The following is a 13,775-nucleotide window of genomic DNA, read 5'->3' on the forward strand; positions in this document are numbered from 1 at the left end:
ATTCCTCTGAGCCCCCAGCTAAATTAGAAATCTTTGTTAAATGCTTATAAAACACTGCTTTTCCCTTATAGCACCTTTCACACTTGTAGAACAAATGATTGTTTAATTTCAGTCTCCCCACTAAACAGTACATGTTTTGAGGGCAGGATCCTGTCTATCTTTCTCTCTGTTGTCTCTCTAGTTTCTAGTAGGGTGTCTGGCGTTAACTGAGTCCTCAATAAATATCTGTTGAAAAAGTGGTAAAAGTAGAGTTTTATGTTGTTTATTATTACAGAACTTAAAAACAAAGCCCTGGGAAGTTAGAGAAGGATAGCGCCTACTAGTGACATTTAACCAGGCAGCAGACATCTGAGACTTCCTTGTAAGCCTGGGCCATTACATATTTTATTGCAACCTATCATGGATTTATTCATGGATTTATTCATGGATTTGTTCATGGATTTATTTAACAAGTATTTATTTAATGACTATTTGTGTATTTATTTAATAAATAAGGTTCTGCTAAGTGTAAGGTACTATTCTGAAGATACAGTAGTGAAAAAGATAGAGAAAATGATTTATCTCATGGACCTTACTTTCTGGTAGGGGAGACAGACAAAAGGCAATAGATTTTCAACAATCAAATAGGCAATCAGGGCTTCCCTGGTGGTGCAGTGGTTAAGAATCTGCCTGCCAATGCAGGGGACATGGGTTCGAGCCCTGTTCAGGGAAGATCCCACATGCCACGGAGCACCTAAGCTTGTGTGCTACAACTACTGAGCCTGCGCTCTAGTGCCCGAGAGCCACAACTACTGAGCTCACGTGCCACAACTACTGAGCCTGCATGCCACAACTACTGAAGCCCACGTGCCTAGAGCCCGTGCTCCACGATAAAAGAAGCCACGGCAATGAGAAGCCCGCGCACTGCAAGGAAGAGTAGCTCCCACTCGCTGCAACTAGAGAAAGCCCATGCGCAGCAATGGAGACCCAATACAGCCAAAAATAAATAAATTAAATAAATAATTTTTTTAAAAAATAGGCAATCAAATCGTCTATTTGACTATAGCTCTTATCAGCTATTACTATTTCAGCTAGTGTGACAAAACTATGGAAAACACTAAAACATGGTATGAGGATAAAAGTGATGGTGGGGAAAATGGGGGTTTCTTTTAGGTAACAACCTTCACCAGAGAGTTTCCATTTTACTTGTGCTTGCTTACCTGCTTATTGAAACTGTAAGCAATTTTGAGAATAGTAATCATATCAGATTCTTTCTTTTCCCCCTCACCATCTGCCAACACAGAGCACCATTAGATGCTCAACACACATTTGGCAAATAAATAAGCAGACAAAGAAGTAGAGAGATGGGTAGATGGACAGAAGGATGAATGCAAGGATGGATGAATGGAGACTGTGAACTTAACCACAAGTTGAATTCTTCAGAGCAGGTGCTGCAACTGATTCATTTCTCTGCCCCAGAACCTCCCAAAGTGCCTGGCCACAAAAGATACTCAGCCCATGTTTGCTGAAAAAACACTCTGCTCAGTTGCATTTCCCCAACAAGGGTCAAGGTTTGTCAGAGTTAGTGCCATCTTCTTCCCAGCTCACAACCATCTCCAGAGGACAGAGAGCAGCAGGGATGCTCTTTCAAGGGCTTTGTGGACATTTGCATGAAAGGAAGAGAAGTTCTGACATGAATATTAGTCAGTGGAGGATCCCCAGCTCAAGCTAGGATAAGGCTCTGGGCCACAAGTGTTACAAACCCTCTTCAGACAATGGAGTGGGGCTGGAGGTCTAGAAGTTGAGACCAAGGAATATAAGGATGAGGAAAGGGAATTCAGAGACAAGAGCCAGCAAAGCAGCCATTAGGCAAAGTGTCTTGATGAACCAGTCTTGCCAGGGGCCTCAGAGAAAGGACACAGGAAAATAGACAAGATGATCCTTGGATGGCCTTTCTCATCCTAGTGGGTCTTTGGAACCAGGATGAACCTTGGCCCAAGGCAACCAACGTGGCACTTCTTAGCAGTACCAGTGTGGTTTTCCTATTGAATATGCCTATTTTTGGTAAACTCCTTCTGTGGAAGGGATCCCAGCCAATAGCAAAGACTCAGAATTGCCAAGTCCAAATTGTCTTGTCCCCTTACTTTCCCCCAAGCCTACCTCATCGCTTATCAGAGTCCATCCATCTGCCTCTGGGCTCCACATTATGAAATATAAAGCAGCATGAAAAGGCAGAAAATAGCAAGGGAAGCAAGAGACCCTGCAGCTAAGAAATATCACCTGATTTTGCCTGCTGAGTTGTCTTGGTGGTTTCCTGACGCTTCCACTATCCACCAGTCTCCTGGACAGAGAAGCCAACTCACTTTTCCAGTTTCTCAGGGTGGAAAACTACCAGTACTGGCTGCTACATGCCCAGGCGGGAGCTCAGTCCATCCTGAGCTCTGGTAGAACCTGGCAGGCAGGCTGAGGAGAAGCAGCGGCCACCAGGCCCCAGCTTCCAAGAACTATTTTCACACTGTGCTGCCAAAGTTGAGAGCCTGAAAGGGCTGCTTGTTCCATGATGTTTACCATCTCACTGTTAGCTCCAGACCACAGGCCCCCGTCAATGAGTGTCCTATATGCAGCTTCCAAGAAAACACACACATGACACACAGAAGGCCTGAGGCACGAAGAGCTGACAGCTGGGCCTCTCTGGGCACAGGCAAGGTAAGACTGAAGGGGGTGGGGTGCAGTTATTAGGGTCAACCAGGGGCCCAAAACAGTCTCTGGCCTAAAGGAACATTTGCAATCATAAAACTTTAGAGCCAGGACTTTAGGAAACCAATCCCTTTAACAGCTCCATGTTAAAATCTCTGAGGCCCAGAAAGGTGAATTGACTTACTCAAGGATGCACAGCTGACTAGGGTAATCAGGACTGAAATTCAGATCCCCTGATCCCTGGTTCCTCTTTCTTCAAGCTCAGGCTACCATGACCTAGTTTTTTTAGCTCCAGAGAGGACAAGGTGGTCTAGTTAAAGAAGCTGTTATTTGAGCCCTTTCTCTCCATAAGCTCTACCTAGCAGGCTACTTCAGACTTGTTCACTGTGCAGGTAAATATCTACATAAAGGGATCTTGCTAGGTGCCAAGGAAAATTATTTGGGTTCCTCTAGGTACAATGAAGCTATTTTGCCAAGACCTCTTTTGCCCAAGTCTAAATTCCCCTTAGGAACAGTTCTTTAGAATTACAGTTTTCCTAAAAGCCCAAAATATTTTCCAGAAACAGTCATTGCAGAGCTCCAGAAGAGGGGTCCCCAAGCTATACTGGATTTCCGGGTACTGAGATGAAGGCCAGACAAGATATGTTCTTCTTCCTGGTTAACAAAGTCAGCGAAAGAGTCGTAGTAAAATAGTGTATTCATTCCCTCAACAGGGAGGTAGGCTGAAGACACAGCTGGGTAGCCATGAGTCAGGAGTTGAGAAGAAAGACGCGGCATAGTTTGGAATCAAAATCGGTCTATGCTTAAAACTTGACTCTGCCATTTCCAAATTGTGGGACCCCCAAGAGAAGTTACTAAGCCTCTCCGAACCTCAACTTCCTAGTCTCTTAATAATCCTGCCAAGCAGGGTTGTTGTGGAGATTTAATATAATGTATGCAAAGAACTTAGCACACTTCCTGGAAGACAATAGGGCTCAGTAAATGATACAGGAGAAGGAGAGGGGATATTATATTCACGTTTTCTTAAGCAATTCAAAGGTTTTATGGCCTTAGGAAGATTAATTAAGCTTTAAGCCTCTCAGTTTAACAGTAATAATAGTATTTGTCCATAAGAATTTTGTAAGGAAATATGAGTTATATATGCCAAGTACTTAGATAGTAATGTTTAGAGCAGAGTAATGCTTAGAACAGTAACATTTCATAAAGGTTAGGTGTTATTTTCTTAACTATTTTTACTCTGATTCTAAAAAAAAAAAAAAAGATTGGAATTGGCTTCCAAAGCTGTATAAGATACTAAGTAAATAAATAAACAGACAAATAAGTGGAGAAATGTGGGTAAGGGGAAAGAGAACAGGGACAATAAGATAAGATGGAGCTAAGGTTTATATCCAAAATATTACATTTGGTTCTATACCTTTTGCTGGTGATGGGTCTCAAATTTGTCTCTGAGCTTCCTACTAGCCAATACGAAAAGCAAAGCATAATCAGTTAATATGAATCACAATGGCAACGAGATAAAATTAACTTTTTGTTTCTGTTTCCAGGTGGCATGGAGTAGCTTATGTAACCCTCCACCTGAGGATAACTGGAAGAACTGAATAAACTTCACAAATCATCTACTTGAAGGCATCTGATTGATGCTGAGGTAGTGAGAACAGAGAAACTGAATCTTCAGAGAAGGGAGAATCGGACAGGTGACATAACTTCTGTAGTCATGTGCAGCCCTTTGTCAACTGGAGGCAAGGGCAAGAGGCTGACTCTGGGCTTTGCACTGGTTAGAGGGTCACTAGAGGATAAAATCTAAGAGCTTTTGAAGTAGACCTGGGATCCTCTTAGCAGGCGGCCTTTTTCTTGCTCAGCACATTTGCCAAATGATGGCGCTGTGTAGAGACGCAGTGGAGAAACCTAAGGAGAAACCCCCTGAAAGGCTGAACTGAGTTTTTGAGTCTGACAAAACAAAGATTAGAGTTCAGGACCCACCAGGAAGAGAGGCCACAGAGAAAACACAGGAGTTTTTAAAAAGCACTGAATAACCAATAATTCAAGCTTATACCCCTACCAATTGCCCAGAGTGAAGAAATTCTACCCCACCAAGTAAAGGTAGATCCAACTGCTTTCACTGTTGGCCAATCTGGATTTGGGGTTCACCTCCTCTTAAGAAAATCAAAGATCCAAACACATTTCTAAAGAGAAGACCACCCCAGCCTCACAGAGAAGTGGGCCAAGTCAATTTCAGGACATCTTAGTGGTTATAAATAAAGAAAAATTTGTTTGAATTTACCCCAGTATTTGTAAATTTCTTACTCTTGGCACTTCAAGAGAGGAATTTAGATTGATCCCTATAAAAGAAATTAAGGATTAATTTTACTTAATCAAGAAACACAACCAGTAGCCATAGATATACCATGTCGTTGTTGCTGTTATAATTAGTAGTTGTAGCAGTAGTAGGATAGCCATCCATCACTATTGAGCAAGTTCCTCAATAAGAAAAGCTATGACAAAGTCCTAAGTATTGGTCTAACCTACTAAAAACAAACAAACTAATATTATAGCTTTCTCAAGGTGGTTTTAGCCTGTCCCCATAGCCAGGGCTTCTCTTATGCCGGGATGAACCATGTCTTAAGTTAGCAATGCTTATACATAGAAGATACTCTTCATTGTTAGACCCGATATATTGACTGCAGCTTACAGCACCCGAAAGATGAAATCTGAATCCCTCCCTTGAAAAGTCAAGAGTAAAAGCTTTACACGTATTTGGGTAAACTTAAGCACATTTTTCTTTATTTACATCCACTAAAATGCTCTGCCCACAGGCCAAAGGAGGGAGACCTTAAGCTTTTAGGAATAAGCAGAGGCTGCACTCTACCTCTGCAAGGCGAAGGGCTCTCAGCCCTCGGACATCAGAGGCTGGACCTCTTTACTGCACATTAGTAGCTGCAGCTCAGGGAACTTCAGTCTATCACCCTTCTACTTTGCACTCCCGTCACTTAAAGGGATGATATCGTATGGCCTCTTCTCAGCTTCTGAACATCTTTGTGAGATCAAGTCTCACATGGCATAATTTAGATCCATTTTTGTAGAAAAAAACAGAGAAGCCTGGGAGCTTCTTAACTTCCCTTCTTTCCTGCCTTCTTTTTATTCCTCAAATATTTATTGATTGCCTCTATAGGCCAAGCACTGTGATAGGTGTCTGTCATGAGGACACAAGAGATCGACATCACACCAAACAAGACAATAGCCAAAGTCATAAACATCTGTGAAGCAGGAAAAAGAGAAGTTGCATACTTTTTAACAACTCATCACCTCCCACTTAAGCCCCCCCCCCCACTCCAAAACCCTCATTGTTTTGAATGTCTTAACTTCTGCTTTACTTTACTGTGTATGTGTCCAAACCACTGGAAAATTCTGGGAGGGCTATCTTACCACATCCATGCTCTTCAGAGGCCTGTTGGCTAAGACTAAGAGCTAAGTCAACAATCACACTATTCTCCCCAGAAAAAATACACCGTCATGGATAGGCTCAGCCTGGGCACACGGCCCTGAATCCCTTGGAATTAGGATGGCCGGAGTTCAGGGTTGTTAGAAACCCCTATTCTCCAAAGGTAACTTGAGTCTCTCTTGGAGACCACAAGAGACGATAATAGTCACTAATGAACGCTTTTTCTCTTTCCTCCCCCATCATCTGCTTGATAGAAACTATTGTTTTACAGTTTTTGGGTTATTTTAATTTCCTTCTCTTCCAAAAGTAACAAATCACAACCCTTGATGTTTGCATATTACTTTCCAAAGCCCACTGACTTCATTATCTCATTTGGTCTCCCTATAGTAACCCTGTGAAGTGCAGAAAGCAGAGTTTATTCTTCCCATTTTATAAGGGAGCAAAGTGAGGTGCAGAGATTTAGCTAAAGTCACTAAGCTAGATAGTGACAGAGCTGGAACTAGAATCTAGACCTCTCAGTTGCCGTGGTCTCTTCACCATCTTTGTTGTCATCACACTCTGCTGTCAGCACATACTCTCCACGCTGTCTGTAATATGACCTCAGGGTCAAGAAGAAACACCAATTTAGGGGACAATCTAGAAAGAGGGCCCAGAGAAGCTTATCGCTTGTTTAGATTTTAGAATGTCCTGATCCCAGATCTGTTGAAATCTTACAGCAAAAGGAACGTGCATCCTGGGAGGGAAGACATTGGCACAGCATTTTGTTATCACTGGGTGAAGGCAAAGCCTTTGATCGGAAAGCACTTGTCACATACCGAGGATGCCAAAATCATGTGGTTCCTGCTTTTGGCAACACCTTGACCTCATCTTTGCCCTATGACCCCTCGGTGACAACCACCTCCACCCTCTTGTTTTTGCTATTTGTGGCTCTGTGCCTTTACTTGAGCTCAGTGCTCTCCCTTCCTTTTTTCACTGAGACTGGCAAATTCCTTTATCTCTGGGTCACTCTCACACCTTCACCATCTCAGCCAGCCTGACATTGGAGACTTGATGTGATTGGGTAGCACAAACATAAAATGAGTCTAACACTCCAGGAGGCAGTAGAGCACAGAGGTCAAGAATGTGCTCCCCGGAGGAGGATCACATCCCAGCTCTGCCACTTGGCTAGGTCTATAATCTTGAGTTACCTAATGTTCCTGGGCCTCAATTTCCCCTCAGTGAAACTGGAATAACAATACCACCTACTTCATAAGATGATTGTGAAGATTATATTTGTTGACGCCACTTAGAATGGTACCAGGAATATATTAAGTGTTCATTAAATATTAGTTGGTATTCTTCTTCAAAATTTGCATTCTCTTTTCCCCCATTTGGCACAACTAAGAGTGCTTAAAAGGCAAATGAGTTCCTGTTATCCCCAGAGAGAGATCCTTTTACTGGCAGGAAGGATACCAAAGGCCACCCTGAGGCTAGACTCGACAAACAAACATACAAGCAAGAAAGAGCCAATCTGGGCAGCAGCTAGCATTGCTCACTTACGAGAAATTCAACCCAGGAGGTGCCTTCCCAGGGCCCTGCTCAAGCCATATGAAGTACACAAGTACACATACGTACAAACACACAGCCTTAGCACCTCAGGCCTGGTTTCAGAAACCTGGAACTAGCACCACATTCTGATTAACAGTTGAGGCCCCATAAACCCTCTCAGCACATCTCTGGAGAAAATGAATAATGAGAACCCTGGGAAACAGAAATGATTTTTCAGTATGGAAGCGTGTGTTAGTAATGTAGCAGGTATCAGCCTTGGTGGGAGACGAGGGAGTGGGGAGAAGGGGACAACTCTGTGCAGAAAGCACCATAGCATCTCCAGTACTTTGGTTTCTTTGCAAGGGTGAGTTGGTCCTGAAGGGCTTCTAGCTCTAGCCTTGCTTGCTGAGTGTGCTAACAAGATCGAGGTTCCAAGTGTGACCTCTATAGGATCCTGTCGTCTTACCCTATTCCTTGGCTTCAGGCTGTCCCTCAAACCCAAATTACCTCTCACCCCCATAAATGTACATCAGAAGTCACAGAAAGGAAACCATGAGGCTGCCCAGCTATACATGATTATTAGAGAAAGGTCATTTCCTCAAATGGCTCCCAGAGGAGTGGGTAGTCTGGTGGAAGAAAACTGGGGCTGGGAGACAGGAGCTGGGGGTCCCTGCTTTGCCATTAGCTATGTGTGCAGTCATGGACAAATCACTCACCCCCTTTGACGCCCAGTTCCTTTAACTGTAAAGTGAGAAGGGAGGACTTAAATATCTCTAAGGTTCATTGCATCATGAATAGCCTAGGATTCTAGGTCCCTAGACCCTAAGAACTCACTGAATGCAGGACTGATGCTGGAAAGAATAAAACCACAGGGATGAACCAAAAACCAATTTGGAGCCAGTAGGAGAACTCCTCTCTGAATCTCAAACCCTTAATGTCTTTGTTCCTCCTTTCAAAGTGGGAACATTCTAGATACCAAAGGAGAACTGCCCCACCCCAGAGCTCTGAACTGCTAGCAAGTTGCCTGCTTCCTATGAGGGGAAAATCCAAGATGGAAATGGGAAGTCCCAGCACTGCCCTGCCCTGGCTCTGTACCATGGATCCTAAATGCCTGGGCTACCTGTTGGGGAGAAGAGGTGTTTCTCCCTTTTCCAACCACAAGTAGTTGTCACAAGCCAAGTCAGGAGAGTGGGGACAATTGCCCCTGTGCTCTTCACATACAGCAGTGATCTAGTTGGCTGAGTGAGTCCACAGGACTTCAGGTTTTCAGGACTAGGTTTTCAGAATAACCAGGTTACTTCTATTACTTCCTCCTACCTGGAACTCCACAAGGTTCTGGACCCTTAATATCCACTGAAACACTGGTTTTATACATTCTGGAGGAGCCTGACCCTGGTGACTGATCAAACGACTTCAATAGCCAGGAGTATTCTTGTACTTCATTGTGGAGTCTAGAGGTGTCCATTTCCCATGGAGGTAGCCTTGGCTCTCCTATTAAGTCCAGTAGCCCCAGCCCAAGTTAAGAAAGAGGGTTCTTGACCCACGGACCCTACTGGAGGATGGAAAACTGCCCTATTGGGTCCTTCGCTCATCACCCTGCATGTGTACTCTCTCTCCCTCCCAGCCATTGCTTGTGCTATTTCTTCTGTCTAAAAGGTCTCCTCTTGGACCCACCTCTAGAGAAAAAGATGCCCTAGAGAAGGTGGCTTCTAGTACTATGAAGCTCCTGCAGGCTAGGCTGGGGCAGGGTTTCTGGACTCAACCTCTCACTAGGGAGCATTTTAGGATTTAAATTGTAAAAATGTTCATCAGCTATCTCCTATGTGCTTAGCCTTAAAGGCAAGATTCTTCTGAAGTTCAGACTTTAGATCCTTGAGCCTGGGAAGTGGCAGGGAGCTGGGGACAAATGGTCTTTCTTACAAAGAATAGCCATGCAAGTTCAGGGACCCTGTTTCCAAGCCCAAAGCCTAGCAATATCTTCCAATATGGGCAGTAAAGTTCCCATACCACTAAATCATAGTAGGTTTGTGACAAAGGATCTCATACATTATCTAATCCAACTTCATTTTACTACTGGTGAAAGGATTAAGAAAGTACAAAGAAAAATATAATGACTTAGTAGTGTTATGCAACTAATTTAAGACCAAGCCAAGAGAAGCAACCTAAATGTCTTTCAACAAATGAACGGATCAAGAAGATGTGGTGTATATATACAATGGAATGCTACTCAACCATAAAAAATAATGAAATTTTGCCATTTCACCAACATGAATGGAACTGGAGGGCATTATGCTAAGTGAAATAAGTCAGACAAAGACAAATACTGTATGATATCATTTATATGTGGAATCTAAAAAATACAACAAACTAGTAAATATAACAAGAAAGAAGCAGACTCACAGACATAGAGGACAAACTAGTTGTTACCAGAGGGGAGAGAGAAGGAGGGAGGGGCCATACCAGAGGGGAGAGTAGGGGATTAAAAGGTGCAAACTATTAGGTATACAACAAGCTACAAGGATATACTGTGCAAAATGGGGAATATAGCCACTATAAATGGAGTATAACCTCAAAAAGTTGTGAATCACTACATTGTACACCTATAATATTGTACAGCAACTACACTTCAATTAAAAAAAAAAAAAAACCAAGCCAGGATTGTAACTAGGATTGTTCTCAAAATAATTTTCTAAGTGAGTTAAATATTATTTTCCAAATGAACTACAAATCATTCATTAGAATGTTCTAATAATATCTAAATCATTTAATGATTTGTAGAAATGTTGTTCAGAAATTGTTGGTATGATTCTTTGATGCAGATGCCAATAGCTAAATGATTCTCCTGAGACAAGATGTTGACAGAGGGAACTGCCTCAAACTTTTCCAATGACTTCCTCCTTGAACTGACAGTCAGTAGATCCCAATCCCTGATGCACTGTTGCAGCTAGAAGAGAGCTAGGCACATTTTTCACACTTCAAGACTATATACACACACCTGTACGTCAGTATTTCCCATATGGACTTGCAAACCTTCCACAGCAGCCCATGGTGACAATACCAATTTCAACACTGCCACTACTGGAAATGCTACTAACATCACCTGACCCACTACCTGCTTTGCTGCCACTGTCAAAACTCCAGTGCTTCAGAGCAGTGAGCCACCAGCCCAACTGCCCTCGTGCCTTGACCTGTATCACACTAGCACTACTCTGCAGCCTCCATGGGGGTGGCAACTGCAGGACACTTGTGATCTCAATTGTAGAGAATTTCTCTAAATAGCAACATTATTCACCCTCTGTTGGCTTCTGCTTCTTTGTCTAGATTGATATTTTTAAATATTCAATATCCTTATTATGAATAAGTCATACTAAGACAGAAGGCTCACTGACAAATGGCCATGGTGAAATCTTCAAAATGAGCTTAAATCAGTGTTTGTTTTAGACTTTATATATTAATTGAATTTAATGATTAGCCCAGTTACTATTTGCCAAACAATATTTACACTTAATAATCCATTAAAACATATTTCAATATTTAACAATAGATTGTATATAAGATTTGTTTACAACCCAATTCTCCTGACTTAACTCCAACATTTCATCTATTTATACCAAATGGCCAGCCTATGGGGAAAATCTAACTGGCCAAGAATTTACTCTATTACTTTCAGTCCTTCAGCGACACCAATAAGGACTTCTGAAAAGTCATCCTTAAATCAACATGCATTTATTATGTACCTACTCTGAGTTCATCAGTGTGTGTGAGCCCTAAGCCTCCATGAGCCCCAAGCTTTGTGACTAGACTCACTGCTTCCCATTGCTTGTCTCCAGCTTAAGTTGGTAAAATACAAGAAATGGTAGAGGGAAGTATCATCCCCTCAGCATACCTCAAATATTCCATGTTCCTATAAAGTTCTTTGCAAGTCAAGACCTTTATTTCTTTTTCCTTGGCAGAAAGGGCCAGTAGAAATAGTTGATGCCAGGAATGGGGGGAAACGTTTTAAAGATAACTGCTTGCTGTCTTCAAACAGCCTGTTTTCTGTTCCAGGGCTACAGCGATGTTGTCAAACACAGATGGCTAGCTCTTTTGCTTTAGTCATTTAAATAGCCTCATGTCATACCAGTCTCTATGAGTGCGCCAAGCACCAAAACATCCTACCATTCTGTGCATTCACAGCAACTCTTCCTTGGAGACCAAAGCAGGGAGAATGACACTGGGCTTGGTAAATGTAGTAGGAGGCAACCAGACTTCAACTAGGTGAGAGGAATACAAAGCAGAAAAATGAAAGAATGGTGTCAAAGTTCAGATCTGGGATATACCAACTAAGCTTATTATAAGAAAGTAATAAGGTGAGCATTTCACAAATGTACACTCATGCTATATGAAGGAGAGGAAATGAAAATGCCCTCAGGAATTCAAATATAGAATGAAGCCACTGGAAGGCTCATACACTGCCATGGGGTGGTATATCGGTAAAATCACTTTGGAAAACTCTTTGGCCACACGTAGAAAAACAGATTATATGAAACATATAAGCCACTTCTAGGTATATACTCAAGTCTTTTGACTTGAGTATATACCTCTATCAAAAGACCTTTACAAGAAGGGTTACAGGAGCTTTATTCATAATGAGCTCAAACTGGAAATGATCCAAATTCCCATCCACAGTAGACTGAATAAATAAAATATTCAAATAAAATAATAATATACAACAATGGAGACAGTCACCAACTGCATGCAATGATATGGATGAATATCATGAACAAAATATTGAATGAAAGAAGCCAGACACAAAAGATGACTCCACTTAAATAAAGTACAAAACCAGGAAGAATGAATTTATGTTGTTAGAAAACAAAATCATGACTACCCTTGGGGTGAGGGTGGGGAAAAGTGACTGAAAGAGAGTGTGAGGAGAGCTTCTGAAGTGCTGGTACAGTTCTGTTTCTTTTTTTTTTTTTTTTTTTTTTTTTTTTCTTGCGTTATGCGGGCCTCTCACTGTTGTGGCCTCTCCCATTTGCGGAGCACAGGCTCCGGACGCGCAGGCTCAGCGGCCATGGCTCACGGGCCCAGCCGCTCCGCGGCATGTGGGATCCTCCCGAAACGGGGCACGAACCCGCGTCTCCTGCATCGGCAGGCGGACTCCCAAACACTGCGCCACCAGGGAAGCCCCAGTTCTGTTTCTTAATCTGGATACTGCTTAGATCAATGTGCTCAGTTTGTAAAATTCATCAAAGTGAGCACTTATGCTATATCTACTTTCCTATATTTATATTTGTGGCAAAATGAAAAAAATGACTTCAACCCTTCACCCTTCCCTTCCCTGAAGGTATTCAGACCTTCCCTGTGTAATTTTTTGTGCTCTCCCACTCTGACTCTGGGCTTGGCCACGTGACTTGCTTTGGACAATGATATCTCAGAGAACATGACTCAAGCACTGGCTTGAAACATGCTGCATGTTTCCCTTTCTGCTCTTGCTGCTGTGCAATTTCCATTAAAACATATCTATACTAATCTGCTGGAAGAGAGCACAGCAAAGTTGCCCCAGTTGTCAGAGCCAAGGCCATCCTCAATGAGCCAATAACCAGCTTACTCCCAGATATGTGCATGAATCCAAAAGAGACCAGAAGAATAGTCCAACAAAGACCAGACTAAATCACCAGTTTTGCATAAGTTGTTAAGCAGCATTACTATGGTAAAAGACAAGTGATACAATTATATACTTCAATTTAAAGTTAAAATATACATGTAATTTAAAAAATTGGGGGAAGGGGACTAACATACCTATTTTTGAGCATGGCCACACCCTGTAGGAAAGAGAAACTGCCTGAGATCCTACAAGACCAGGGTCCCCAAAACATAACATGACATCCAAGTAAAATACAGGCCTCAGACAGCCAAACATAACTAGAAAACCAACCTGCAGAATTTCTCCAAGGCATCTAAAAATTCTCTCCTTCGGTGTCCCAGAAGATGCAGAAGCAAATGTTTGTTTCTTCCACCTCCCATTTTTAAAAATTTTTCTTTTATTCTACCCTACTCCATATAAGAAGCCCTTTCACAATATGTCATAGAGAGAGTATAGTAATTTCTGTTCCTGCTATGGCCAGGTTTCACCATGTAGGGGAAAAAA

The 13,775-nt window shown here is 42.3% G+C and overlaps 1 protein-coding gene across 1 annotated transcript in view; it reads right to left on the minus strand.

Moving 5' to 3' along the window:
• The window catches only part of DDR2 (discoidin domain receptor tyrosine kinase 2), a 63,926-nt gene that overhangs the window by 43,138 nt on the left and 7,013 nt on the right, over positions 1 to 13,775 (minus strand). The window lies entirely within an intron of this gene.

The sequence above is a fragment of the Lipotes vexillifer genome, unplaced genomic scaffold (genome assembly GCF_000442215.2).
Source record: "Lipotes vexillifer unplaced genomic scaffold, Lipotes_vexillifer_v1.1 scaffold1048, whole genome shotgun sequence".
NCBI lineage: Eukaryota > Metazoa > Chordata > Mammalia > Artiodactyla > Lipotidae > Lipotes > Lipotes vexillifer.